At 39.8% G+C, this 27878-nt stretch overlaps 1 long non-coding RNA gene across 1 annotated transcript in view; it reads right to left on the bottom strand.

Moving 5' to 3' along the window:
• Nucleotides 1-21112: 21112 nt before the first annotated feature.
• The window catches only part of LOC129459894 (uncharacterized), a 29520-nt gene continuing 22754 nt past the window's right edge, over nt 21113-27878 (bottom strand). Inside the window, exon 3 of the long non-coding RNA XR_008650092.2 lies at nt 21113-23526. This is a non-coding gene — a long non-coding RNA (uncharacterized lncRNA). The remainder of the gene's footprint in view (nt 23527-27878) is intronic.

Genomic DNA, 27878 nt, shown 5'->3' with positions numbered 1-27878 from the left:
TTTCCATCACCTCAAAAGAAACTCTGTACCCATGAGTAGTCACTCCTCTCTGTGGATTTGCCTAGTCTAACATTTCATGTAAGTGGAATAATACAATATATGGCCTTTTGTATCTGGCTTCTTTGCAAATTTAAACACAACAACAAGAAGAGACTGAATCATGAGCCTTTAAAATTTTCAGCAACACCTCCTACCAAATCCAGATATCACATAAGATATTCTTTATATGTGAAATCTTAAAAAGTAGAATTCCTAAAAACAGGGAATAGCATGGTGGTTATCAGAAGCTGGGTGTGGGGAAATAAGAGGTGTTTTGCCAAAAGGTACAAATTTTCAGTTATAAGATGAATCAGTTCTGGAGACCCAATGTGCAGCAAGGTGACTACAGTTAACAATAATATAGTGTATGCTTGAAATTTGCTGAGACACTGAATCTGCTGGCACCTTGGTCTTGGACTTCCCAGCCTCCAGAAAAGTGCAGGAGTGGATAAAATGTTATTGATGTAAGCTAAAATATCTTATATATATAGCAGAATATTATTTTTGCTATATTAGCCAATGAGTCCCTCTCCACTATATTTCTCTTTTATTCAATTTAAACTGGACATTGACACCCAGGACCTCAGGACTGTTGGAATCCAGCAGAAACATAGAAGGTCACTTTTCAACTCTAGAATTTCAAGTGAAATATCTTTCCAGCTGTAGAAATTAAGGGCAGAAGTAACAGCTTGAGAAAAGCATACATCCTATATTTCTGTTCTATAATGCACACTAAAATGTGTAGTTATTAATCAGATCTATGAAAACAGCAACTCATATAATTTAATATGTTGGTTCCCATCCATTTGTGCTGCTATAGCAAAATACTACGAGTTGCATGGCTAATGTATCACACACAGTTGTGGAGGTTGCGAAGTACAAGAACAAAGCACTGGCAGTTTTGGTGTCTGGTAAGGGCTTGTTTTCTGCTTCATAGATGGTGATTTGTTGCTGTAGCCTCACGTGGTAGAAGGTACAAGTAGCTCCTTCAAGCATCTTCCATAAGTGCGCTAATCCCATTCATGAGGATAAAGTAGTATGACCTAATCAGCTCTCCAAGATGTCACTTCCTAATATCACCACATCGAAGATTAGATTTCGACATATGATTTTGGAGAGAAACGAACATTCATATTACAGCAATGACTTAATTGTTTCTTGCTTGTCTCCTTTAATATAAACTTGGTGGGGTCAGGAACCATGCTTTTCTGCTATACTCAGTAATATAATTTAGATATTTACCCCTACCCAAATCTCATGTTGAATTGTAACCCCCGGTGCTGAAATTGGGGCCTAGCAGGAGGTGATTCGTTCATAGGGGTGGTTTCTAATGGCTTAGCATCATCCCCTTGGTGCTGTTCTGGCGATAGAGGTCTCAGGAGATCTGGTTGTTCAAAAGTGTATCGCACCTCCTGTTTTTTTCTCTTCCTCCTGCTCCAGCCATGTGAAGTGCTGGCTGTCCCTTCCCCTTCCACCATGATTGTAAGTTTCCTGAGGCCTCCCCAGAAGCAGAAGCCACCATGCTTCCTGTACAGCTTGAAGAACTGTGAACCAATTAAATCTCTTTTCTTTATAAATTACCCAGTCTCAGGTATTTCTTTAGAGCAATGCCTGAACTGACTAATACACTCAGTATACTATATTCAATATACTCGGTAATTAACTGTGTTCAACATAAACTAGGAGGGCTAAATGTAATCTTTAGAGTAAATTAAGGAATGGACAGATGAACAAATGGCTTTATCATTTCACAAGAAAGATGGAGAAACAGGCCTAAAAGAATGAATCCAACTTACAGAAGACCATACCCCTTTCTCAAACACGCAGACTCCTCCCTGCATCCATTCAGACATTCTCTTACAGAGTGTCTTAGTCTGTTTTAGTTGTTAACCCAAACCAAAATACTGGGTGACCTAAACACCAGGAATTTATTTATCACAGTTCTGAAGGTTAGAAATCCAAAATCAAGGTGACCACCAGTTCAGTTACTGGTGAGGGCTCTATTCTTGAATTGCAGACAGTTAGCTACTCACTGTGTCCTTACATGGAAAGAGAGAAAGAGCAAGAGAGGAAGACAATGAGAAAAAGAGAGAGAGAGACAGAGAGAGAGAGACTGAGTCTCTTCTCATAAGGACACTAATCCATCAGATCATCAGATCAGAGCCCCCAGCCTTTTGAACTCATTTAAATTTAATTACCTCCTGATAGGCCCTATCTCCAAACACAGTCCCATTGGGGGTTAGGAATTCAATGTATGAATTTGATGAGTGGGTGCTATTCAGCCCACAGCATTAAGAAAAGAGAAGTCATGACTGCAGTTTCCATAAAAAGCAGAATCACCAGCCAAATCACTTCCATCCTTCCTCTTCTCTCTCTGATTGCTTCAGCCAACATTTCAGGACAAGGAGGCCTCAAGACTGTCTCATCAATCACTGCTCCCCATGCTGGTGCAATAAATGTTACCTAATGGCTGAGGACATAGGAAAGTCCCTACAGGCTTAACCTGCACCCATAGTTCCTTGCCCACCAGTTCCCATTCCTATGCTGGACGCTGGAAGGAGAAAGGAGACAAAAACACAAAGTGAAATGTCAATTTCACAAATTCTCAATAAACAGAATTAGTGCATCAGGATATGGACAGAGAGCAGCCACATCGATGTGTAAAGCCAAACAAGCCTGCGCCAGGTTCTTGTCTCTCCATCTCCAGCCCTGGCTGGCATCACAAGATAGGAGGCAGGTCTGGGGAGAGGAATTCACACATATGCTGCCAGACATTGGATGTGTAATTCACTCTCTAAAAGGCAGGAAGCAACATTTAGAGGAGGCTGCACGGTACAGACAAATACAAATTTCAACAGAAGCCTTTGTCGGGGATGGCGGGAGACAGATGAAGGACGGAGCTGTCATCGCTGCGTCTTAACTGGAAGATCACAGTTCTGGTAAATGTGCCAAAGAAAACTGTTCAGTGCCCCCATTTCTGTAAGGGGTGTGGGGAGGGGAAGCAGGATGCTTTCATAAAATATGAATACCCAAATTCTCACAACTATAACCATTTTCAATCAAAAGGATTCTTGCTCTTCCTTGATTATATTTCCCCCTTCTCTTGTAACTTTCCTGCCATTCCAGGTTTTTAACTTGGATCGATTGTCATTTCGACAGCTGTCTTTAGAGTTCTCTTTTTATCTTGACCATGTGTCATAGAAAAAATATATATATTTTTCTTTCTATTCTGACTCCTTTAAAGTGGTCTGTGAAGTTTTGTGTTGTTTCATCCACTGTGGGCTCAGAAAAAAAAAAAAAAATCAAAAACTAAAACATCCACTCTTGGGCTCTGATGCAACCTACAGAGACAGGCTGGGTGGCTGAATCACCAAAACAAGTTGTTGATCCATCAAGTCAGCAGATAGGACACTTTACTAATGGCACTGAACTCAATTAGCTTCATTTGTGCCCAAAGCCCAATTGTAGAGCCCCCCTCTACTCCACTGAAGGTCTCTAAGGGCCATTGGCCCTGAGAGAGAAGGCTGTTGGCTACACTGTTCTTTTCCTCTGGAGAAGTAATCTGAGATTCCTGGTTTGGAATGGCATACTGACCTTACCATTACCACAGTATATAACAAACTAACTAACAAAACCTCTATTAGGATGAGAAAAGTCCCAGCAAGATTTTGGTTTGTTGTGTTTGGTATGTTGTGGCGACATATTTACAGGTGAACCTTACTTTTTACCAGCCCTACTAGCTTGAAGTTTATGATTATTTAAATGGACTTGGAAACTTTTAGCTAGATTTGTATTTGAATCCCACCTCTGCCGGGGAGTAGTTCTTTGACCTCTTCACACCTCAGTTATCCCATGTGTAAAGTGATTTTGAAGATTTAATTAGATAAGAGGTTCTCAAATTTCACTGTACATTGGAATTACTTGACATGACATAAAAGTTGCTGATAACTGGTTCTACTTTACCTGGTCTTGGCAACAGCCTAGATTTTGGTAGTTTATAATCTCCCCAGGTGGTTCTAATGTAAAGCTAAGCTTGAATGCCAGTTGATTATATAATACATGTACAGTACTGTTTTTCAGCCTTACATTAGAATCACCTAAAGAGCTTGTTAAACTGAATTGCCAGACCCACCCTCAGAGTTTCTGTTCTACAGGTCTGAATGCGCTTGTATCTAAAACTGTGCCCAGGTGATGGAGATGCTGCTGATCCAGCCATCACACTTTGAAAAGTGTGAAATATGATAAAAATAACTCCTCCAGAAAATATAAAAGGAAGAAACAACTTTCAATTCATGTTATGAAGCATGTAGTACCTTGATACCAACACTAGGTAAAGATAGTGAAAACAAAAATGAAACTAGACCAATATTAATCACCAATATACACGCAAAATATTTATTAAAAGACATGACAAAAACCACAATTACTTTTGTACCAACCTAATAATTAAATAATTGCAGATATATTTCAGTAATCTATATGTGATTATACACCTAGAGCAGGTGGGGTTTATTCCAGGCATGCAAGGCTGGTTCAATATTTGAAAATCAATCAGTGTGATCCAGTGATAAAGGGAGCCAGGTTTCTGCTAGCTTGAGAAGGGAGCTACAAATAAGAAAATAGAATGACTCCTGCCATGCTGGAGTGGAATTAGAGCTATCAATTTGAATTCATGATTTTATCATAGAGGGGTGATGATATAGAAATGGATCAAGTTGTATGTGTGCATACACATGCACTTGTACATATATGCATGTGTGTATGTACATAAATACCTCTATTTTGCACATATTCTCCCTGAGGAAGAATAACATTCAATATTCCAAACCCAGGAGACAGCATCTGATTGGCTGAGGATGGGTCACATCTTCACTCCCTAGCCAGTGGAGCATGAGAAACACTGACTTGCAACCCAACCAACATTGTCTATGATCAGAAGTAAGTGTCCAAAAGGAAAATGGTAAACTGCTTCCAAAGGAAGGGGATATGGATGCGGGGTTGGCTGAACCCAACAATATCCTGTTCACGAGGCATGTCACATGAGAAGACTTAAGGTATGAGGAAATATTTTTGGAGGGATGTCTTCAGAGTAAAAAACCACACTTTTTCTTTTTAAATTTCTTTTGAGATAGAGTCTCACTCTGTCACCCAGGCTGGAGTGCAGTGGCACAATCATAGCTCACTGTAGCCTTGATCTCCTCAGCTCAAGCGATCCTCCCACCCCAGCCTCCCAAGTACCTGGGACTATAGGTGCACACCACCACACAGGCTAATGTTTTTTTGTTTGTTTGTTATTGTAGAGATGGGGTCTCACTGCACTGCCGAGGCTGGTCTGTAACTCCTGGCCTTACATGATCCTCCCATCTTAGCCTCCCAAAGTGCTGGGATTACAGGCTCGAGCCACTGCACCTGGCCTGTAAAAACCATAGAAATAGACTCCAAAATGTTGATTATACTATATTAATCTACCTTATCGGTCTTAGGAAATTAGACCAAATGTGAACTACCAGCCCACTGAGAGACATCCACCAGCCAGCAAGAAGCCAATCAGATGCTTTGCCTCAAGAATTTGAATTGAGAAGTGCAAAGACTGATGTGGAAACACTGCGTCTTTATTAATGACAGAACATTAGTAAGAGACTCCAGGAATTATTTCTTCCCAGGATTTTAGAGCTACTCTTGGCTTTTGTCTGTTGATACCTAGTTATTCAATAACTTTTGATTTCTTGAGCTAATCCAAAATTTTTAATAAAGTCCACTTTTCTATGTACTAGTATGACTAGGCTCAATTCTCCAGGATTCACTCAGTTTTACTCATAAAACTGAGTAAAAGTTTTATGAAGATTCCCCCTATCAACATAAGTAGATGAGAGTAAATTACTCTCATCTTCATTTTAAAAGAAAGAAAATTAAAAGTCCAGAGTGCCCACATCATGTTTAAATTTTCCCCCAGTGCTCAAAAATTTACCCCAAAAGGGAAAAAGTAAATTTATGTGCTGGAAAAAAACTGTGTGTGTGTGTGTGTGTGTGTGTTTCACTGATAAACCAGGTGAAGGAAAGGGTTACCTACTTCAGTTCAATAATTCTTCTGAATTCTCTGTCATGAAGCAAGAGAGTGGATTGAGTGAGAAAGCAAGAATATGTACCACAAATCAGAATAATTGCATTATTTCACTATCTCTTTGGCTCAGTTTTCTTTTTTTTAATTACGGGATTGTTTTTTGCATTTAAAAACCTTTTATAATACACTCAGCCACCTCTAAAAGACAGTAAAATATATATCATTCTAAAAAGAGGGATACGAATTCAAGTTTGATTCAAAACTCAATGAGAAATATGGAGTTGAGGCCATTACCATATAAATTATCATTTGTGTGAGGTTGAAGAGAGACTGGTTCTGAAAGGAGTGGTAGTAAATCATAATTAGAATGGCCTCCTGAGTCTGATTGTAAGTGAGCAGGCATCCTCTTCTGAAATATACTCAGCGTTCCACATGGAATAAATTCCTCTCCACCACAACTATAAATTTGGGTGAAGATTAAGTTTTATTATATTCCACACACATCATTTCCAAATCCTAAAATGATTCAGATAATTAGGTTGAATTCTCAGACTCTTCCCAATCAACTGGGGCTATGTTTGTCAGAAAATCAAGTTTTCAACATCAGTGGATCTTAGAAGGTATGTGTTTCAGCAGGTATCTAGACCTGTGTATTAGGTTGTTAATTTTTACAACTTTTTCAAACATGCTTTCTTTGTTTTTAAAAACTTTTCTTTTACATTTTTTAACTAAATAGGTTCCTATTATAGTTTCTCTTTTTACTCCATTTTTATTACCCATTCTTCAAATCTTAAATGAATTATGGTTGACTTACAAAGATATAGAATATATGACATTTTTACATTGCCAATCTATAAATCAGACCTAAGTCAGTTTATAGGTACTTCATATTCAAGATTTATGAAAGTGATATTGAAAAAAGTTTTAATTAATGACACAAATAAAACCATAATGTTCTGGAGATATTTGACTCCAACCATCTGCTTGGCACAAGGAGAAATAATTTCTTCTCACTGTCATAAAGAAACGTACAGAGAAAATTAAGATATTTTTCAATCTTTCTTCTTGGTCTGGCATCTATATAGAGACAATCAGCAACTTTGACCATGGAAGTTGTTAAAATAAAGAGAACTAATGTTTATTAATTGCTAACTATGGGTCAAACATTGTGGTGAGTGCTCTGGATACTTAACCTCCTCTGCTGCACCTTTCTTCTGTACATATGGAAGACAGGTGTGGTGGACACCTCTACAGCATCCCAACCAGGTCCCTCTCTCCACACATGGGGATTACAATTCCAGATGTGATTTGGGTGGGGATTAAAAGCCAAACCATATCAGCCTCTTTGCTTTGTATTCAAGCACATGTCTTGCTTAGGCCAGTAGAAAAACAGAGAAGTGTTGGAGTTCCCCTTTGTACCCATAAGTGTTCTAATTGCTCTCATGGGCCTCTCCCACCTCCTTGGGAATGTGCTGCTGGGCTGGCCAGCTGGTGCCAGAAGGAGTTGAGGGACACTTGAATCAGAGCCACCCCTAGCAGGAGCACAGCCTACGCCAGTGGGGACCCACAATCACAGATGATTGTGGGGTAATGCATTAACAATATAAATATATTCTTAATTTGAAATAGTCACAAAATAACCAACAGTAGTAAGTATAGTACAAGGAACTTTCCCCCCTGAACCAAGTGAGAATAAATTGTCAATCTGATGCCCAATCACCCCAAATTACTTAAGTATTTCCTACAATAAGAACAAAACCTACAAAACTTCCAGACAACCATTACAATTGGGAAATTCGCATTGATATGTTACTGATATATAAAAATCAAACTTCATTCTAATTTCACCAAAATTCTCAATAATGTCCTTTACAGCAAAGGAGCTAACTCTGCATTACAGGCTGTTGATAGAAACCTTTCAGTTGTACTCTTTCTATTAGGGTTTTTAGGCTGGTGGAATACAAACCCAGTGACACTGGTCATCATGTCTCTCAATGCATGAGGGAAGCTTGACAAGGAAGAAGCTGGCACACAGAATAGCAGAGCTCAGAGGTGGAAAAGAAGAAGCTTCCTAGCTCTGAGCCCGTGAGGTAGTAACTTCACCTCTCAGCACCTCTGTTTACTCAACTGTAAAATGGGTGCATGAAGGACTGAATGGTTGGTCATATGAAGCCCTTAGCAAAATGCCCAATTCAAAATAATGTTGTACGTGTTACTAGTTATTGATCCTTAATGTTCCTCATGTAATCTAAGTAACCCACAAAACCATGGAGCCCCCATGCACACAGAAAAGGAGAAAAGAAAATCAACCTCACAATATTCTCATATTTACTGTAAATTAAAATGATTAAACCAGACATTTCTCAAATCCAAAAGCTAAATGTGAACTTTAATTATCTAGAAGGACAGTCTCCTGTGACTTATTCTGTGTTGCTAGATGAGAAAGTTTTCTGATTAAATCAGTTTTCCATTGAAACAAAAATATCAGTCTGAGAGGGAACATTAAGCTTGTCACTTAATACTTTTGATTTACTTAACAGAAATAAATAAGTGCAAATGTGTTGGATCATATTCCTTTCGGTATCTCCATTAAAATATTTATTTCTAAGTTAAATTAATTTAGCTCATTTAATTTTTATTGCATTTTGATGAGTTCATTTATTTAAAAAAACACCTCACTTAAGCTTTATAAATCAGTATACTTCATGAGTTGAAATTTTTTTAAAAGGCTTTCAAGTTGGAATTCATGGCCAGGTCATCTTATAATTCATCAAATTGTTACTTTCTCAATGCTTGGAGTATTGACTAATATCTCTCTTGGAACCCAAATTAACAGTGTCCATGCCATGTGTTCCAACATCACCTTAAATACTGCTTCAATGTTCCACTACCTTTATTCCTTTCCATTTTCACAAATGATTTATCAGCACTTGATGGCATCAAAGATTTTAGATGTTTCTTAATTTCCCCTTATCATGGAAGAGAGAAGATTCATGATTCCACAAAACCTAGATCTCCCCTGCCTGTGTCTATTAGCATTTTTTGTTTAATCTGAGCTCTGCAGAGAACAAATGGTTGCATGAACCACTTTGCTGCACATGATTTGGGCAGGAAGCCCTGATGCCACACTACAACCATGTCACGTCTTATCACGTACTGAGCATACCAGAAGGATTCCATTTTACAGAGCTGACACTAGTCTTTGCCCATGAGATGGCAGTCTAAAAGAGAGACCCAGGCTGGGCGTGGTGGCTCACGCCTGTAATCTCAGCACTTTGGGAGGCCAAAGCAGGTGGATCACCTGAGGTCAGGAGTTTGAGACCAGCCTGGCCAACACGGTGAAACCCTGTCTCTACTAAAAGCAATAATAATAATAATAATAATAATAATACGAAAAATTAGCTGGGCATGGTGGTGGACACCTGTAATCCCAGCTATTCAGAGGCTGAAGCAGGAGAATCGTTTGAACTCAGGAAGCAGAGGTTGTAGTGAGCTGAGATCACGCCACTGCACTCCATCCTGGGCAACAAGAGTGAAACTCTGTCTCAAAAAAAAAAAAATTAAAAATTAAAATAAAAGAGAGATCCAAATTCTTTTTGAACTAATTCCACAACTGTGAACATTGAACATGCTGGAAGGAGATAAACATCCTTCCGGCATTTTTTATCCATCCCAGCCATTGACCTGCCCATATATGTCTACCTTAGCCACACAGCAGTGAATAGACTGTGAGAATACTGATTTGTTTAATTATCAAGCATTTATTGAGAACCAACAGTATGCCAAGCATGTATTTAGACACTAATAATGCAGCATTTAGGAAAACAAGACCCCTGAAATCATGGAATTTATTCTCTTTTGGAATGAGACAGACCACAACCAAATCAATGCATGTCATGTCAGGAAAAAATAAATGCAAAGAAGCCCAATCAAGCAGGATGAGGAAACAGGGGTGAAGGCAAGAGTTATTACTTTAATTAGGGTGGCCAGAGAAGACCTTATGGAAAAAGTGCCGTTTAAAGTAGAGAACTGACACTGATGGAGAGGAGGATGAAGACAGTCGCATTGACAACGACCACAGCTGTCCTTTATTGTATTCACCACTTGACATATACAGTCGAATTCTCACACAATCCTAACAAGTAGATTCTGTTATACTTCCTATTTCAAAGGGAACACAGAAGTAAAATTATTTTTTTCAAGGTCACCTAACTCGTCACTGGCTGATGATGCAGGAGACTAGAGCCATCATCCCTGTGGACAGTGGCCACTGCTGCATCCCTTTTGTGTCCTGTGACCCTGGAGAGGTGAGGCTGAATATGACCTTTTCCACTTAATAGAGAATTAAAGACCTGGACCTTCCCTGAAAGTTCTTACAAAGAGGCACAGAAGTTCTGTCATTCACAGGTGCTATTCTACTGACCACCTTTGCCTGCTCTCACCTTCTCCTGGGGCCCTGCATAAATGTAACCATGAAGGGCTTCCTGCCCTTGTCATGGTTACCTACTGAGCTGAGCCTACACAGAGAGCTAATAGTTACAAGCAGGTGGATCCAGGCTTTGTAAGGCCTGAAGAGTTTATAATTCAGGAAATCTGTTTTAAGAAAAAGAATACAAAACTATGAACACAAAATAAGGTGTACAAATAAATATTTATTTATAAATCATAAAATAATATCTTTATTAAAATATAAGAAACACCATAAGCATTGTCTATTTTTTTTATGTGCTAATACTTTAGTTATTAACTGTCTGGTCTACCTTAATAATTTTCTTACTTTTGACTGGACACTCTTTCATCTTCTTTCAGATTCAAAACATGTAAAGACATGCATGTTTTTAGAACTGTGGTTGAATTTTGGAACACTTCTAAAAAGTTTCTTTTATAGGTGTGCTGCAATATGAAAAAAATTTTCCATAGACCAGCAATGGCCAGATGAGCCAGTGAAGTGAAACCCATATGGTGGTCATGGTTTTGACAAAGCATTTGTGTGAATCATGGATCAAAACAGAAAGAGCTCATCAACTGGCACCAGGTATTGAAATGATGGCAACCAGACTCTGATGCTTCCTTATTGACTGTTTTGGAGTGGACTGAGTCAGACTGGACATTGTTATTGATTGGTACATTTCTAGACGCCAGTTAGACCCATCATTGCATAATAATTTCCTTCATAGAGTCAATGCCTTACCAGATGAATGTGTGAAATATACGTTAGCTGCATTGTTCTAGTTATCTTTATTAACATCAATCTTATCGGTATTAGACAGAAGTGTTGAAAATTTTCAACTTAATACTCTGTTGAAAATTCCATGTAAATGACAACACTTAAATTGGATATCTTTTCAAGAGAATTATTGATATCTGGGAAGGACCCTAGATACAAGAATCTTTAAGAAGGCTGGAGCAGAGATACCATCTCACACTAGTCAGAATGGTGGTTATTAAAAAGTCAAGAAATAACAGATGCTGGCAAGATTGTGGAGAAATAGGAATGCTTTTACACTGTTGGTGGAAGTGTAAATTAGTTCAACCATTGTGGAAGACAGTATGGTGATTCCTCAAGGATCTAGAACCAGAAATACCATTTGACACAGCAATCCCATTACTGGGTATATACCCAAAAGAATATAAATCATTATATTATAAAGATACATGCATGTGTGTGGTCACTGAAGCACTATTCACAATAGCGAAGACATAGAATCAACCCAAATGCCCATCAATGATGGACTGGATAAAGAAAATGTGGTACATAGACACCATGGAATACTACCTATGCAACCACAAAAAAAGAATGAGATCATGCCCTTTGCAGGGACATGAATGAAGTTGGAAACCATTATCTTCAACAAACCAACCCAGGACAGAAAACCAAGCACTGTATGTTCTCACTTATAAGTGGGATCTCAACAATGAGAACACATGGACACAGGGAGGGAAACAACACACACTGGGGCCTGTTAGTGGGTGGGGTCAGGGGAGGGACCACATTAGGAAGAATAGCTAATGCATCCTGGGCTTAATATCTAGGTGATGGGTTGACAGGTGCAGCAAACCACCATGGCACATGTTTACCTATGTAACAAACCTGCATGTCCTGCACATGTACCCCGGAACTTAAAATGAAAATTAAAATGAAAGAACGCTGGAGCAGCTGAGTTTTCTTATTCCTCTATGTGTTCATAGCCACTGGATGGTTACACTGGGAAACCAACAAGGAAGAGGGGTGTGCTAGACTGGCAATGATGGAAACAAATCCCAGAAATCTGTTGGGGAAGAGGGTCATAGAAACATTAATTAATTAGAATTGGCCTCTGAACAGCATGAGGCTGAACTGTATGGGTCCACAGATAACATGGATTTTCTTCTACCTCTGCTACCCCTGAGACAGCAAGACCAACCCCTCCTTTTCCTCAGCCTCCTTAATGTGAAGACGATGAGGATCAAGACCTTTATGATGATCCACTTCCACTTAATGAATAGCATCATAAATATATTGTCTTTTCCTTATGATTGTCTTTATAACATTTTCTTTTCTCTGGCTTACTTTATTTTCTTTTATTCTCTAGCTTACAGAATACAGTGTATAATATATAACATTAAAATATGTGTTAATTGACTGTGTTAGTGGTAAGGCTTCTAGTCAACAGTAGGCTATTAGTGGTTAAGTTTTTAGGAAGTTAAAAGTTACATGTGGATTTTTTGACTGTGCAGGGGACAGAAAGTTTGGTGCCCCTAACCCCCAAGTTGTTCAGGGGTCGACTGTATATACATTGAATTAATGACAAGATAGTATGAAAGAAAGCTAAGCCTATATAAAAAAAATCAAGTCTAAACCCTGACAACTAGTAAGTGGCACACTTCTGAAGCGGCGAATACAGAAATCACTGAAATTTACAGCTGAAGATACTTTGAGAAATCAGTCAGTTCCCACCTCAGCGAACTCTCTGCCATTCCCTCTGCCTGAAATGTATTTACTCCAAGGTTTCTGCAGCTGAACCTTTCTCATTATTTCAATTGTCATTCAAATGGTTTACCATCCTCAGAGAGGTGTTTCTCCCAAAGCCACTCCCCCAACGCGATCTGAATTATATGACTGGATTGCATTTGCATCACCAGTGTATTCCTAGTTTATACTGCTCATTTATTTATTTATCTACGTGTTTGTTGTCCTTTCCACTGGGATAGAAGCTCCTAGAAATTGTCACTGTTTTCCTAATGCCTAGAATAATGTTTCGCACATAGTAGATATTCAGTAATAGGGTGAATCCACTTATTCTGTAGATGAATAAGCTGAAGGAGAGGAATGTTATCTAACTTGTCTAAGGTTATTTGAATACCCCAGGGTCAGAACTAGGCCTCAGAATTTAGAGGCTTCGCTCCTGGTAAATTCAGCTTTCCAGATCCCAATGAAACAACTCAATATCTGAATGTATAGCGGTGGATATTATTCTGATGTTTTCGAGACATACAAATATGAGAAAAAATATAATTATGTTTGTTTTGCATGTGTAGTCAAGTCTTGTCACCTGGGGAAATCTAGCATTTAGACTTTTCTGAAGCACACACATTTCAACTCCAGAAGAAAAGCTGGAAATGTTTTTCTTACAAAGATGAAATTAGCAATTTAGAAAATGATTTGAAATGTAAAGACATTTCACAGTATTGCCAAGAATAGTTTGCAAACCTCATTAATGAGATATACTAACTTGGAAACTACCACCATCTACTCAACAGTAAAACTATTGTAATTAAGTTAGAGCGTGTCTATGTTACTTAGGAAAATAAGTAATTGCACTATGCCCTTGAGAGATATTGCTAATTTGGCTCATTGAGCTAATACTCTTGCAGTCTTATCTGAAGCTAAATTTGATAATCAGATGCCCATGCTTAGGACAACTGACTGCCTTCTATAAAAACATATTATTGCTTCAGCCACATTGCCCAGTGAGCTGAAGGCAGCACAGAAAACTAATATCTGACATATGCTCAGGTTGTCTTTAATTACAAAAGCAAAATGCCAATTTCTTGAGGCCAGGAGTTTGAGACCAGCCTGGGCAACATAGTGAGAGCCCCAGCTCTCCAAAAAATAAAAAATTAGCTGGGTTTGGTGGTGCATGCCTGTAGTCCCAGCTACTTGGGAGGGTGAGGCAGGAGAATAGCTGAAGCTCAGGAGTTTAAGGTTGTAGTGAGTGATGATTGTACCAGGGCACTCTAGCCTGGGCTACAGAGCAAGACACCATCTCTCAAAAAGAAAAGAAAGAAAGAAAAAAAAAAAAACAAAGAAAAAACAATATCAACAAACAGTGACTAAGCAACTCTTACATACCAACTCTGTGAGAAACACTGGGACTCCAAGTTCCTCACTGCAGAGCTTACTAAATATGAGTATCACAAAAACTGAAAATATCGGCTCAGAACCACAGTGATATCACAAAATATGGTATCTGAGAGCGTGAAAGAGTAATTTATTTCAATATTTAAACTAGCTATGGCACGCACAAGGGAAGTCAAATCTAGCCTTCTGCCGAGTTAGAGGTTAAAGAGGTAGGTGACCGGCCAAGGATCTAGATGATGTTTGACTTTCTAGACTGGTCAAAAAAACAACTTCCAGGCCAACTCTGGTCTTGCTTCTGCCCAAGGCTTTCTGATGTCCTGTGTCCTGGTGAAGATGATTTTTGTGAGTAGAAGGAGTTCAACCAGTTTCTGATAGATATATTTTACCATTAACATTGGAACAAATTCTCAATGAATGGGTTTTAAGAGTATTTATCTGGGAGGAAAGAAGAACGATATAAATAGCCCTGCATTCACCACCCCCCTTCTAATTAGATTTCTCCCAGCAAAGGAAAGCTTAAGGAAGGTCATGACTCAGAATCTCCTTTTCCACAAAGGAGCAGTTGAGACTTCAGTGATCCTGCCTACATGGAAGTGGACTTTCTCAGCTACTAATTTTCCTGTGAATGCACAGTTAAGGTTTCTCAAGACTAGGCAATCACAATTACGTACAGAGGAAACTGTTTTCATAAAGAAATATGAAACGTGCTCAGATAGAAGGGAATATGTATAAACAATCGAGTGTCTTTATCTTTAAAAAGTGAGAGGAATGTGATTCTGAAATGCCCATCGTACTGTAAACACGTCCCATTACCATCTATTTCTATTATGATAATATCGATGAGGGGGTGTAACAGCTCAGAATATATTGTGAGTTCTCTTTTCAGTATCATGAATTTTGGCAGATTATAAATATACATTGAAAATTCATCCACTAACAAAAACCTACTTGTTACCCAAGAGAAATGTGGCAACCATTCTAGGTCCCGAGATGATTGAAGGAGCTATCGGATGGAAGCTGTATTTAGCTCATAACAATAGCTCAGTTACTTTTCGCTATACTTGGTATTTAAAAGCTAAATTCTTACTTTACTATCTTTAAGACACGTCTAGCATGACACACCTGAGAACAAGGTTTAAAACTGCTGTCTCCACCAGGAGCATTTAGCTTTGCAGAAGAAAACTCAATCCTGCAACACCAATTCTTTTCTTAGCCCTGGCTAGTTAGTTCATTAAAATGGAACTCTGAGCCTTGTGCAAGAAGACTTAGATGGCTCCACAAAAGGAATCACCACCATCATTGGAAGCCTGATGCACAGAAGACTGGCTGCTAACAGTGAGACGTGCAAGCCCTTCTTGCAGAGAAGAAAGCATAGTTTTCTCAGTGAAAACCATATTTAGGGAGTTCTCTAGGGTCATCTAGTTTCTTCACTTCCTGGAATGGTGCTAAAGTTAATATATGCTCATAGCTGTGTCAACGTCCATTCTGAGCTCAATGAATACACAGAGATGATGCTCAGTCTCCCTCGTTTATACATGCTTCACAGGGTGATCCTTGCTGGTACTTCAGTTCTGAGGTATATCAGCTATTCAGGGAAATGGTTGACATCTTCCCATACTACATCATGTTTTTCTGTTTTACATTCTGGAGTAATCTTTTGTTACACTTCTCAGCCCTTATCATAATTCAATGTTATTTTAGTTTAGTTTAGTTTTTATTTTATGTTTTTGAGACGGAGTCTCGCTCTGTCCCCCAGGATGGAGTGCAGTGACGTGATCTTGGCTGACCGTAACCTGTCTCCTGAGTTCAAGAGATTCTCCTGCCTCAGTCTCCCGAATAGCTGGAATTACAGGCACCCACTACCCAGCTAATTTTGGTATTTTTAGCAGCGATGGGGTTTCACCATGTTGGCCAGGCTGGTCATGGACTCCTGATCTCAAGTGATCCGCCCACCTTGGCCTCTCAAAGTGCTGGGATTACAGGTGTGAGCCACTGCACCCAGCCAATGTTTTAAAATAATTTTTTACTTGTAGAAAAGCTGTGAAAAAATAGCACATGTCCCTATATTCCTCATCCAGTTCTCCATTAAAGTTAACCTCATACACAACCACGGTACAATGATCAAAACCAGAAAATTACATTGGCACATTACTATAAATTATCAACCTTAATTGATTATCACCAGTTTTTCTGACTAAAGTCCTTAGCCTGTCCCAGAACTCAATCCAGGGTCCCATACCACATCCAGTGGCTGTGTTTCCTAAATCCTCTCTAATCTGTGACAGTTCCTCATTTTGTCATCTTCCATGACTTCAGCATAACTCAAGAGAACTTTGCAGTTATTTTATAAAACATCTCTTCAGTTTGGTTTAGCTGATGTTCCACCATGATTAGATTAGAGTTCTGCGCTGTTGGCGGGAAGGTCATCAAGGTGATCCTGTATCCCGTTCAGTGCATTGGTGCATTGCGTCAGGAGGTACATGCTTTCAGTACAACTTATTAATGCTGGTGCTATTCTTGTTCCTTTGCTTAAGGGTCTAGCTTCATGTTCTCTCCACTCCAAAGTCACTATTTTTCCCTTTGCAAATTAATACATGTGTTGGGGGAGATTTGAGACTATGGCAATATATTACAGAATAAATGATTTATCTTTTAAAGAGATTCAGATTCGACCAGGTGCAGTGGCTCACTCCTATAATCCAAGCACTTTGGGAGGCCAAGGCTGGAGAATCACAAGGTCAGGAGTTCGAGACCAGCCTGGTCGATATGGTGAAACCCTGTCTCCACTAAAAATACAAAAATTAGCTGGCGTGGTGGCAGGCACCTGTAATCCCAGCTACTCAGGAGGCTGAGGCAGGAGAATTGCTTGAACCCGGGAGGCGGAGGTTGCAGTGAGCAGAGATCATGCCACTATACTCTAGCCTGGGTGACAGAGGAAGACTCCATCTAGAAAATAAATAAATAAATAAAGAGATCCAGATTCATATGTAAAATATATATAATAATTTTTTTTTTTTTTGAGTCAGGCTCTCACTTTGTTGCCCAGGCTGGAGGGCAGTGGCGCGATCTCAGCTCGCTGCAACCTCCGCCTCCCAGGATCAAGCGATTCTCATCCCTCAGCCCCCCGAATAGCTGGGAATACAGGCACACACCACCATCCCCGCTAATTTTTGTATTTTTTGGTAGAGATGGGGTTCACCATGTTGGCCCGGCTGGTCTTAAACTCCTGACCTCAGGTGATCCACCTCCCTTGGCCTCCCAAAGTGATGGGAATACAGAAGTGAGCCACTGTGCCCGACTGAATCTGGATCTTATTACAAATTTATTATATATATCTTACATATGAATCTGGATTTTATTACAATATAATGTGTGTGTGTGTGTGTGTGTGTGTGTACAACCACCCTTGGAGTTATCATTTCTGCTTCCCTTCATTTTTTTGTGCAAGTCCACACCACTTTTCTTCTCACTGAAAGATGACCTTTACAATCTCTTGTAGTGCATTTCTCCTGATGATAAATTTATTCAGGGTTTGTATGCCTGAAAAACAGCTTATGTTGTCATAATTATTGAAAGACGTTCACTGGGTAGAATTCTAAGTTGACAGTTTATTTCGTTTGTTTTTTAACCCTTTTAACCTTCAGTGCTGTAAGGATAATGTTCCCTGCCTTCTCACATGCAACGTTCCCAACGAGAAATCAGTTGCCTTCCTTGTCTTTGTTTCTCTGATTCTAATGTGTCCTTGTTCTCTGGTTACCTTAGTGATTGTTTTTATCATTGGTTTCAACAATCGGATCACTATGTGTCTTCCAGTGATTTTCTTCACATTTCTTGTGCTTGAAGCTCATCGAGCTTCTTGGATCTGTGAGTTTATGGTTCTTATTAGGTTTGGGAAAGTTTTGGCCATTATTCCTTCAATTACCCAACACTCCCTTTCATTCTAATTGCATTATTGAAGATTTTATACAACTCATTTAAGTGCTAATCATATATATCATATATATACACAATCATATAATCATATGCACATATGTGTGTATATACATACATGCAAATAGTATATATGTGTATGTTTATATATATATTTATATATAATTTTATTTTGGATCATTTCCATTGCTTTGTGTTCAGGTTTACTGATCTTTAATTCCGCAATATCTAAGCTACCATTAACCTCTACAAGTATATTTTCATCCCATTGTAATTTTCATTTTTAGACATTTGAATGGAGACTTTTAAAATATCTTCTATGGCTTTATTAGCTTTCAAATATTTGGAATACACTTATAACTATTTTAATAGTAATAAGTAATAGTAATAAGTAATAATATACTAGTAGCAGTAATAAGTAACAATATAATCATTGTCTGCTGATTCTAAAGTTCTGTGTCCATTTTGGCTTTGAGTGGATTGGCCACTTTTTCTCAGCATGTCAGGTTGTATTTTCTTGCTTCTTTGCATGTCTGGTAATTTTTCAACGAATGCCAAACATTGTGTATTTTATCTTGCTGGGTGATAATTTTTTTTTATTTCTACAAATGTTCCTGGGCATTGTTTTGCAAAAAGTTGAGTTACTTTGAAATAGTTTTATTATTTTATGTCTGGTTTTTATACTTACTAGGCAGTTGCTGGCAGTTGGTGTGATGCTCAGCCTAGAACTAATTATTCCCCAGTGCCGGGACAAGACATTTATGTATCACTATTCGGTCTCCGTGACTCCTTAGGGTTTCCATGGTATCTGGCGGGAACAGGGACTATTCTCAGCCACGTGTGAGTGTCACCTCTGTACTCACTAGTCCTTTCCGGTATAATTTCTGTATTCCCTGGTGGCTTTCTCACATCTTTGCATTGGTCCCCACTGCTGAATAATCAGGGGGTCCTGCTACATATCTCTGGAGATTTCTCCCTAATCTTCTCTCCCATACTCTGTGAACTGTAGTCCTTTTTGTCCTGGACTCCATCTGTACCTCTTCAATTCACGGCATCCACTGGCTTTCCCCTCTATAAACTGGGATCTTGAAACTCCCTATAGGCAATAATCTGGGACCATCGTAGGACTCACTTGTCCTGTTTCCCTTTCCTTAGGGATTACTATAATATATTAACTGATGTCCAGTGTCTTGGAAATTACTGTTTTTTATATATTTTGTTTCTGTGTGCTTCAGGTGAAGGGTAAATTCTGTCCATATTATTCCATTCTGGCTAGAAGGATGTCTTCTTATCATAATTGTAATTAATTACTTATGTCCTTAAGAACAATATTTGCTGCTGGAATTATAATGTCTTGAACACAAGAATAATACCTGAATTCGCTCAGCAATACACACTATAACTCAGCAGAGGGTGTGGTGCACAGAGATACTCGTTAAACAAACCGAATGAATAATCGACAAGAGAATACGTGATTGCATATCTGTTTAGGAATTTACGGTTCCTGATTAAACATAGTCATTTATCGAATCGAACCTAGCACTTCTAATTTAGGTGATGATTTAAGTCGATGAACATCTCTTGTTTTAGCCAACCTGGTATCTACTTTCTCTTCTTCTAATAAAAGTGCACTGATTTTCCTGTAGCAAATAACCTCATCTTCATTCTCTGTCCATGGGGGCGGACATTCTCCGAAATGGGGATGATACCACTGCCAGCTCCAGGTATAGACTTGAAACTCAGGACGAGCTAGTCAGCGCATCCCATTCCATAATCTCAGTGAAAAGAGAGACAAAGAACTCAACCGGGCCAGTGAAACTAAAGCTTATACTTTCATAGTTATATTTTAAAAGAAGAGCTGTTTTTGCTGAGTATACGGAACAAGTTGATGGGCATCCTGGAGCTTCTAGGGGCCTAACTTGCTGCAGCAAGGAAAAATAATAAACCCAGGTATCTGGGCATGTAGGCATCATAACAGTACTATTTCAACCTCTGGAACCATGTGGACTGCTTGTCATGTGAGCTGATAAATTTTCCTTGTGTATTAAGAAATTTTACTTGGGCTTTTTTCACTTGCCATCTGAAATAATACACCAAATGAAGCTAGAGAATATTTTGAGATGATATATAAACTGTTTCTAAACCATGCTGTACACATAATGAAGGGTAAGGTGATGTAAGAGGAGTTAGAGATCACCACGGGCAATGCATCAGTCAGCTACTGCTGAATAACAAATCACCCCAGCATGGAGGGCATCCATACTAAGCAACTGCTGTCAGGCTCACTGGCATTCACACCAGTCAGGGCAGCTTTTTAGGCTGCAGGTCTATGCATCTGTGGGGCAGCTCTATGTTATCTATCTCCTTACTCTGTAACAAGCACCTTACCTGGGATAGCAAAAGAAAAAGCCAATCAGACAATATTTCATCCCTCTATCCACCATGTTTGCAAATCCAATTAGCCAACACAAGTGATACGGCTAAACTCAAAGAAGTATTCTTCACCCATCAGATGATGAAACATAGACAGATGAACAAACCCAACATTAACAGAGTGAGAATATGTCTCCTCCCATACAGATATAATAGAAGAGAAGAAGAAATGCTTGAATATTTCAACGTAATCTAACCTGTCAGAAACCTTCTCAAAGGAAGTGAGGCTGCATTTTAGAGAAAGGGCGCCATATTCAGATGGGTGAAAAGAGGCAAATGTGAGTGGTGTGTGTGTGTGTGTGTGTGTGTTTGCATGCCCACATGTACGCATTACAGAAAAGGAGCTATGATCACAAATGCAAACTGTAAAATGAATGAACTGAGAAGTTTAACACAATCACAACAGAATGAGATGGTTTCTGCCTCTTTTATGTATGTTTTCATAAGATGTAAATAAGCACACTTCTGTCTGACCAAAATATTTTCTCTCCTACATTCAAAGCAAGATGTTTTCTATTAACATTTCTTTACTGAAAATGACTATATGGAAAAAAAAAAACTTTAAATAATTGACATAACAAGCTTGCTGCTGGCACATGTTTGCTGACACAGAGAGGACCTTTGCTTCGTGATCTGATCACCAGGGAAAGTTGGGATGATTCAGCAACCACATATTCCTGTCTGTAGTTTTGCCCACACATCTTTTACTGCTTATTTATACGGTGGCTCACAATGAACCAGTGAGGCCAGAAAGAAGAGTTGCAGGGACTTCATTGAAATGTTCTTGTTATTTTATTTCAGATGTCAGATCAAAATTACATTTCTTATCACCATCTCATAATGATTCCTGCACTTTCTGATCTTAAAGTCCGCATTCTTAGCACCCACTTGGGGGGTGCTCTGAGCTGGAGCTGAAATGTCCTTGTGACCCAAGAAAATGGACTCACTTAAGAGCTGCACTCAGCTCTCCCCAGCCATGTGCGGTAGGCAAACCCATGAGCAAGAACAGGCAGTGCTTTCTGCTGGGTCTGGCCTGCTCCTGGGATGACCAGTTAAGAGAAGCTACCCCACAGACACTAACAGGGCAGCGTGAGTGATGAGGACACTGTAACTGTGAGAGTCCCTGCCTACCATGCTGAGCGTTCATGCTTCTCCTGAGGCCTGATGTCAATTACCTCATGAAACACATAGATTTCCTACTTCAGCATTTGTTGGAGTCTTAAAAATTTACTTTATTTATGTTTCATGGACACATAATAATTGTACACCTTCATGGGGGTAAACAGGGATATTTTAATACATATGTTTTACAGTGATCAGATCAGGGTGATTCGCGTCTCCATCATCTCAAATACTTATTATTTCCTTGTCAATATCCTCCCTCTAGCTATTTAAAACTATATATTATTGTTAACTGTAGTCATCCTACGGTGGTATAGAACACTAGAAATTATTCCTCCTGTCTAGCTGTAATTTTGTATTCTTAAACAAATCTCTCCCTATCTCTCCCTTTCGCCGAAGCTTCCCAGCCTCTAGGATCTTCTGTTCTACCTTTTACTTCTATGAGATCAGCATTTTTAAGCTTCCACAAATAAGTGAGAACATGAGGCATTTAACTTTGTGTTCCTGGCTCGTTTTACCGAACACAGAGTCCTCCAGTTCCAACCATTTTGCCGTGAATGACAGGATTTCATTCTTTTTATGGCTGAATAGTATTCCATTGTGTATACACAAATTTTAAAGAGTTTGTGTATATACATTTTCAATTCCTGTATCTCCCTGGATACTTCATCCATTCATGTATTATTGGACACCTGGACTGATTCTATATCTCAGCTGTTAGAACTAGTTCTAGCAGGCTCTTCAATAACCCAAAGTTCCAGGCTCCACCCAAGCATGCTCCAGGGTCTGTTCACATCATGATGCTGAAAATTTATATCACTCTTTTCATCCACATAAAAAGTTATTATGACAAATACTTTAAAAAGATGCTTATAAATTATAATGGTAATGAACATTGGACGAGGACCTATGATATTCCAGCCAGTGTTCTCAGTGATTTTATCTGTACCAATCCTCTCGCAAGCTCTATGAGGTAGGCCCTACCATCCTCCTACCCATCTTACAGGTTCAGAAAGTAAAGCGGAGAGAGGCCAGGTGCCCGTGGGGAGGGAGTTGCCTAGGCAATGACTGGGCCGGGGCACAAGCCCAGAGACTCACAGCCACGTCTGTCTGCTCAACACAGCACTGCACTTTCAAACACAGGAAGGGACGATTGCTCCATGAGAAACGGAAGACAGCTAGAGACTCACAGCCATGTCCGTCTGCTCAACACAGCACTGCACTTCTAAACACAGGAAGGGACGATTGCTCCATAAGAAAGAGAAGATGGTCAGTCAAGATTTGAAAAATGATTCAGTCTCCAAGGAGAGAAGAGTAAACTTGGTCATATACCATTTTCAATGTGTAAAATTAGAAAACAAAACAATAACAAGAAAAATAGAAAACGGACACACAACAAAACTGCTCTGCTGGAGTTCACAAGGAGAGAGGTCATTCCGCAACCCCTTCCCCGCTGCAGATAAGTGCAATGCAAGCTTCAGAGAAAGTCCCCTCATTGTTCCCACTCACAGGCCTGGACATCTGAGCCAGCCACTTTCTCTGCACCACAGGTGACTACCTGGAGTTCAGCCATGATGAACGTGACCTGAGCTTCATCTTCCTGAAAAAAAAAAAAAAATTGTTTACTGAATTCTTCCGTCCTTATCCTTTTGCTTACTGATAGGAAAAAAAAAAAAAAAAAAGCTTAATAATCTCTATATTTTCTCATGGCTCCCATAAGACTCACAGGTGATTCTTTTTTTTTTTTTTGAGATGGAGTCTCGCTCTGTCACCCAGGCTGGAGTGCAGTGGTGCAATCTCAGCTCACTGAAAGCTCTGCTTCCTGGATTCACACCATTCTTCTGCCTCAGCCTCCTAAGTAGCTGGGACTACGACTGCAGGTGCCTGCCACCACTCCCGGCTTATTTTTATTTTTTATTTTTTGTATTTTTAGTAGACCTCGTGATCCGCCCACCTCAGCCTCCCAAAGTGCTGGGATTACAGGCATGAGCCACCGCGCCAGGCCATGGTGACTCTTTTATTTACCTGTGACAGGGCCAAACACAAACAGTCCAATGTCTCTCTCTTTCCTGAGTGACTGGCTGAGACCAGAATTGTTTCCCTGAAACTCTAAAACTAGGTAGACACCGAGGTAAACGTTGCCTCTTCAGCTAAATGACTGAGACTTGCCATGATTGGAAAATATTCTCAGCTGTTAGTCACTCTCTTTGTAGCTTATCTCCTCTTCCCTACAAAAGGCTAAGGCAAAACCAACCTGCTAAGGGCTCTGATCTTTGGACGAGGGATGCTGTCTCTAGTGCACTTCCCCACATAAAATCAATTTCCTTGCATGTTTGCTTGTTTTTTTTCTTTGACAAGTTTTTTTTTAACCATAAAGTGATCCTTCACCCTACATCTTCTTCTCCTGTTATTTATGGTTAAATCAAATAGTAACTGCTGCAAGCTGCTTTCTGTCCTCTGCTGAAGTTGGAGTGCTAATGGATTGGTCCGCTCACACTTGCCATCACGTTCCTCCCCACCCTCAACTCTAGTTTGTACTCCGGCATGTTGCGCGAGGTGTCTTAAAGTGTTTGTGGCAGGATGGAGACCCTGTGTTTGCAGAGTAATCATGCACAGATATTCTTCGTCTCCAAGCACACACACAAAAGCGTTCTCTCATTTTTTAAATGCATGGCTCTTTTGGCCTCCCTTTTGAAGTTACGTTTAAAAAATATGACTATAATAGTTAGCACTTAGAGAGCCCTTACTCTGTGCCAGGCATAATAAGAAGTCCAGGCATGGATACTTCTCTCACTGGCACACAGAGCATCATCACAGGACACTGGAAGGGACACAGACTCCTCTTACAGAGAGAGGGAGCAAACAGTCTGGAACTGTAATAAAGTCTACCACACAGCTCAAGCTGTGCTGTTGATCAATGCTGCCCAACAGTGATACTCACTCCTATTTCTATCCTGGGCCTCTTTGCTTCTGCAAGCTACCATGGATTCTTAGCCACAGACTGAACAAATGTATGTACCATCACAGGCCACCTGTAACACCACGACATTCTTTAAAAAAAAAAACAACCAGCAAGTCTGCATGACTCAATAGGTTGAAACATTCACTGCATACGTAATATGTTGCTAATAAGCTTGCTAAGCACATATTTGAGGCATTAGTGGAGAGGGCCCCCATCATTACCTGGGGAGGGAGGGAGGGAGGGAGGGAAGGAAGGAAGGAAGGAAGGAAGAAAGGAAAGGAAAGGAAGGAAGAAAGGAAAGGAAAGGAAGGAAGGAAGGAAGGAAGGAAGGAAGGAAGGAAGGAAGGAAGGAAGAAAGGAAAGGAAGGAAGGAAGGAAGGGAAGGAAGGAAGGAAAGGAAGGAAGGAAGGAGGGAAGGAAGGAAGAAAGGAAATGAAGGAAGGAAAGAAGGAAGGAAATGAAGGAAGGAAGGAAGAAAGGAAATGAAGGAAGGAAGGAAGGAAGGAAAGGAAGGAAGGAAGAAAGGAAATGAAGGAAGGAAGGAAGGAAGGAAGGAAAGGAAGGAAGGAGGGAAGGAAGGAAGGGAGGGAGGGAGGAAGGGAAGGATATGAAGGAGGAGAGAGAAGAAAAGGAGAGAAAAGTTAGAAGAAAGAAAGGAAACAGAAAAAAAGGGGAAAAGTTGAAATTTAATTTTTCAATCTTCAATATAAAATATATATTATGAAGGGAAAATCAGAATTTATATGACTCTGAGGTTTACGTTAGTGTTCTGATTTTTTTTTGTTTTGAATTACATGTAAGAGTGGAGCTGTGGGGAAATGCTATACTTTTTTTTTCTCGTGCTTAGCTGTTCATTTCATCTAAATGGAGACAATATATCCATTCTACCCTAAATACTTATTTATTTTTTTCCAAATTATTCACAGGCCAGGAGAAGCCTCAGTGGCAGTTACTGGTTCCAAAACAAACAGAGTGAAGTGGGGCCGAATGACCCCAACAGAAAAGGTGGTGGCCACCTTGGCAGAAACACCTGTAATGGCCGTCTTGTCCCCGCGGAGTCCTTCTCCCGTAAAGGGGAGAAGCGTCATTTCAGATGTCAGCTCCAGCATAGTACTGGACAGAAACACTGGATAAAGATAGAAACGTTGGAATAACACGCATGTGTCACTCAATTAAAACAAAACAAGACAAGACCTGGAGCCAATCACCTCTGAAATGCTTGTTATGCAATATTATAAGCTCCTACAATCCCAGCCACTTTTACATCATATTCTATGTATGGGCAGGAGGGAGCTCTGGACGCTGAGCAGACCCTTGAGCTGTCATCTCCTCGCTCCCTGGAAATCCTATCACTTCCCTTCCCATAACCTTCTCTTGGCTGAATTGTGCCAGTCAGACTTCCTAGAAATTAAACTTTGCCAATGAGCAGGTTGGGATTCACATGCTGACATAATAAATTAAAAAATGAAGCAGATTAGGTCGAGTTAAAATAAAAATCATGCAGATATCATCAACCTAAAAGTTTAGAAAATTCTGCAGGGATAGATGACCTTCGGCCTAGGTAAATTAAAATAATGCAGTTTAGCTTCCTGGTCATCACTCATTTCAATCAACGTCATCACCTTATACAGAGGCATGTAAGTGGGAATTGGAGAAATATTCACCATCACTCTTTCATGACTAATAAGCAGGATATGGGCCAAAGATCTCAGCGTTCTGGGCTCCCCTCTGCAGATGCACTCTCATATCTCTCTCAGAGTCTCCTGCGGGCCCCACCTGTCCAGCAGGTCCTACAGGTCAAGGCTCTCCTATATTTGGGTGGGTCACAGTCGTGTGAAGAATGGGGAATGGCTTTCTTTTCAATGTGTTATTCACAGAAAACACAAAATGGCCAGTAAAGGTGTAAGACAATTCCCAACGTCACCAGTAGTCAGATAAACACAAATTTAAATGAGATTGCATTCCATGCCTATCAGATTGTTCAAAATAACCAAGGCTGAAATCAGGAATTGAGGATGAGAGCATAACTGCTGAAAGTTTGGCCAGGCAAGGTGACTCACACCTGTAATCCAGCCTTTGGGAGGCGGAAGTGGGCAGATCACTTGAGGTCAGGAGTTCGAGAACAGCCTGGCCAACATGGTGAAACCCTGTCTCTACTAAAAATACAAAAATTGACCAGGGGTGGTGGTGTGTGCCTGTAGTCCAGCTACTCGGGAGGCTGATGCAGGAGACTCCAGGAGCTGGAAGTTGCAGCGAGCCGAGATGGCACTACTGCACACCAGCCTGGGCAACAGAGAGAGACTCTGCCTCAAAAAAAAAAAAAAAAAAGGAACTGAAAATTCTCCACTTTGTCACTTTGCTGAATCACTTATAAGAAGCACTTGGCAATGTTTAACCATGCTGAAGACGCACGTACACGTTGACCCAGTAATTTTATTCCTAGGTATATTTAAGTGCACATAAGAAAACATGTCTGACAATGTCCACTTAGGAAAGGGCCTGAGCGCTGAGCTATGTGGGTGTATCCAGCTCAAGGGGTCTCTCAGCTAACTTCTGTTTCCTGTGGCTTGGCATTAGCTGTACGGACACTTCCAAGCTTGCTTCTTTTCCAGTGTCTTCTTTCCTTCTTATAACCACGTGATTCTCACCTTCAGTCCTCACACTTCCTCACAATAAGCGTTCGCTAAAATATTTTACATTAAGACCTTCTCTGCCTTTCTCATCCAGTGCATTGGGTCTTTGCGTGCATCAGCTTTTAAAATTCTTATCACAATATTTCAGGCCTTTTGTACATTATATTCTAGTAAAACGATTCCACCCAAGGTTGTCACAATTCAGAGATTACAGCTCTGTGCGATGTTTTGTTAGAAATATATTCATATATTCACTTTGTTAGCTGTCAAACACACCCCATGAGCCTGCATTTAACATCTCATTTGATAGCATAATTCAACAAAAAGGATAAAAAGAAACGCTATGTATTTATATTA

The sequence above is a fragment of the Symphalangus syndactylus genome, chromosome 13 (assembly GCF_028878055.3).
Source record: "Symphalangus syndactylus isolate Jambi chromosome 13, NHGRI_mSymSyn1-v2.1_pri, whole genome shotgun sequence".
Taxonomy (NCBI): domain Eukaryota; kingdom Metazoa; phylum Chordata; class Mammalia; order Primates; family Hylobatidae; genus Symphalangus; species Symphalangus syndactylus.
The sequence above is the reverse complement of the archived record's forward strand: the minus strand, read 5'-3'. Positions and strand labels throughout refer to the sequence as shown.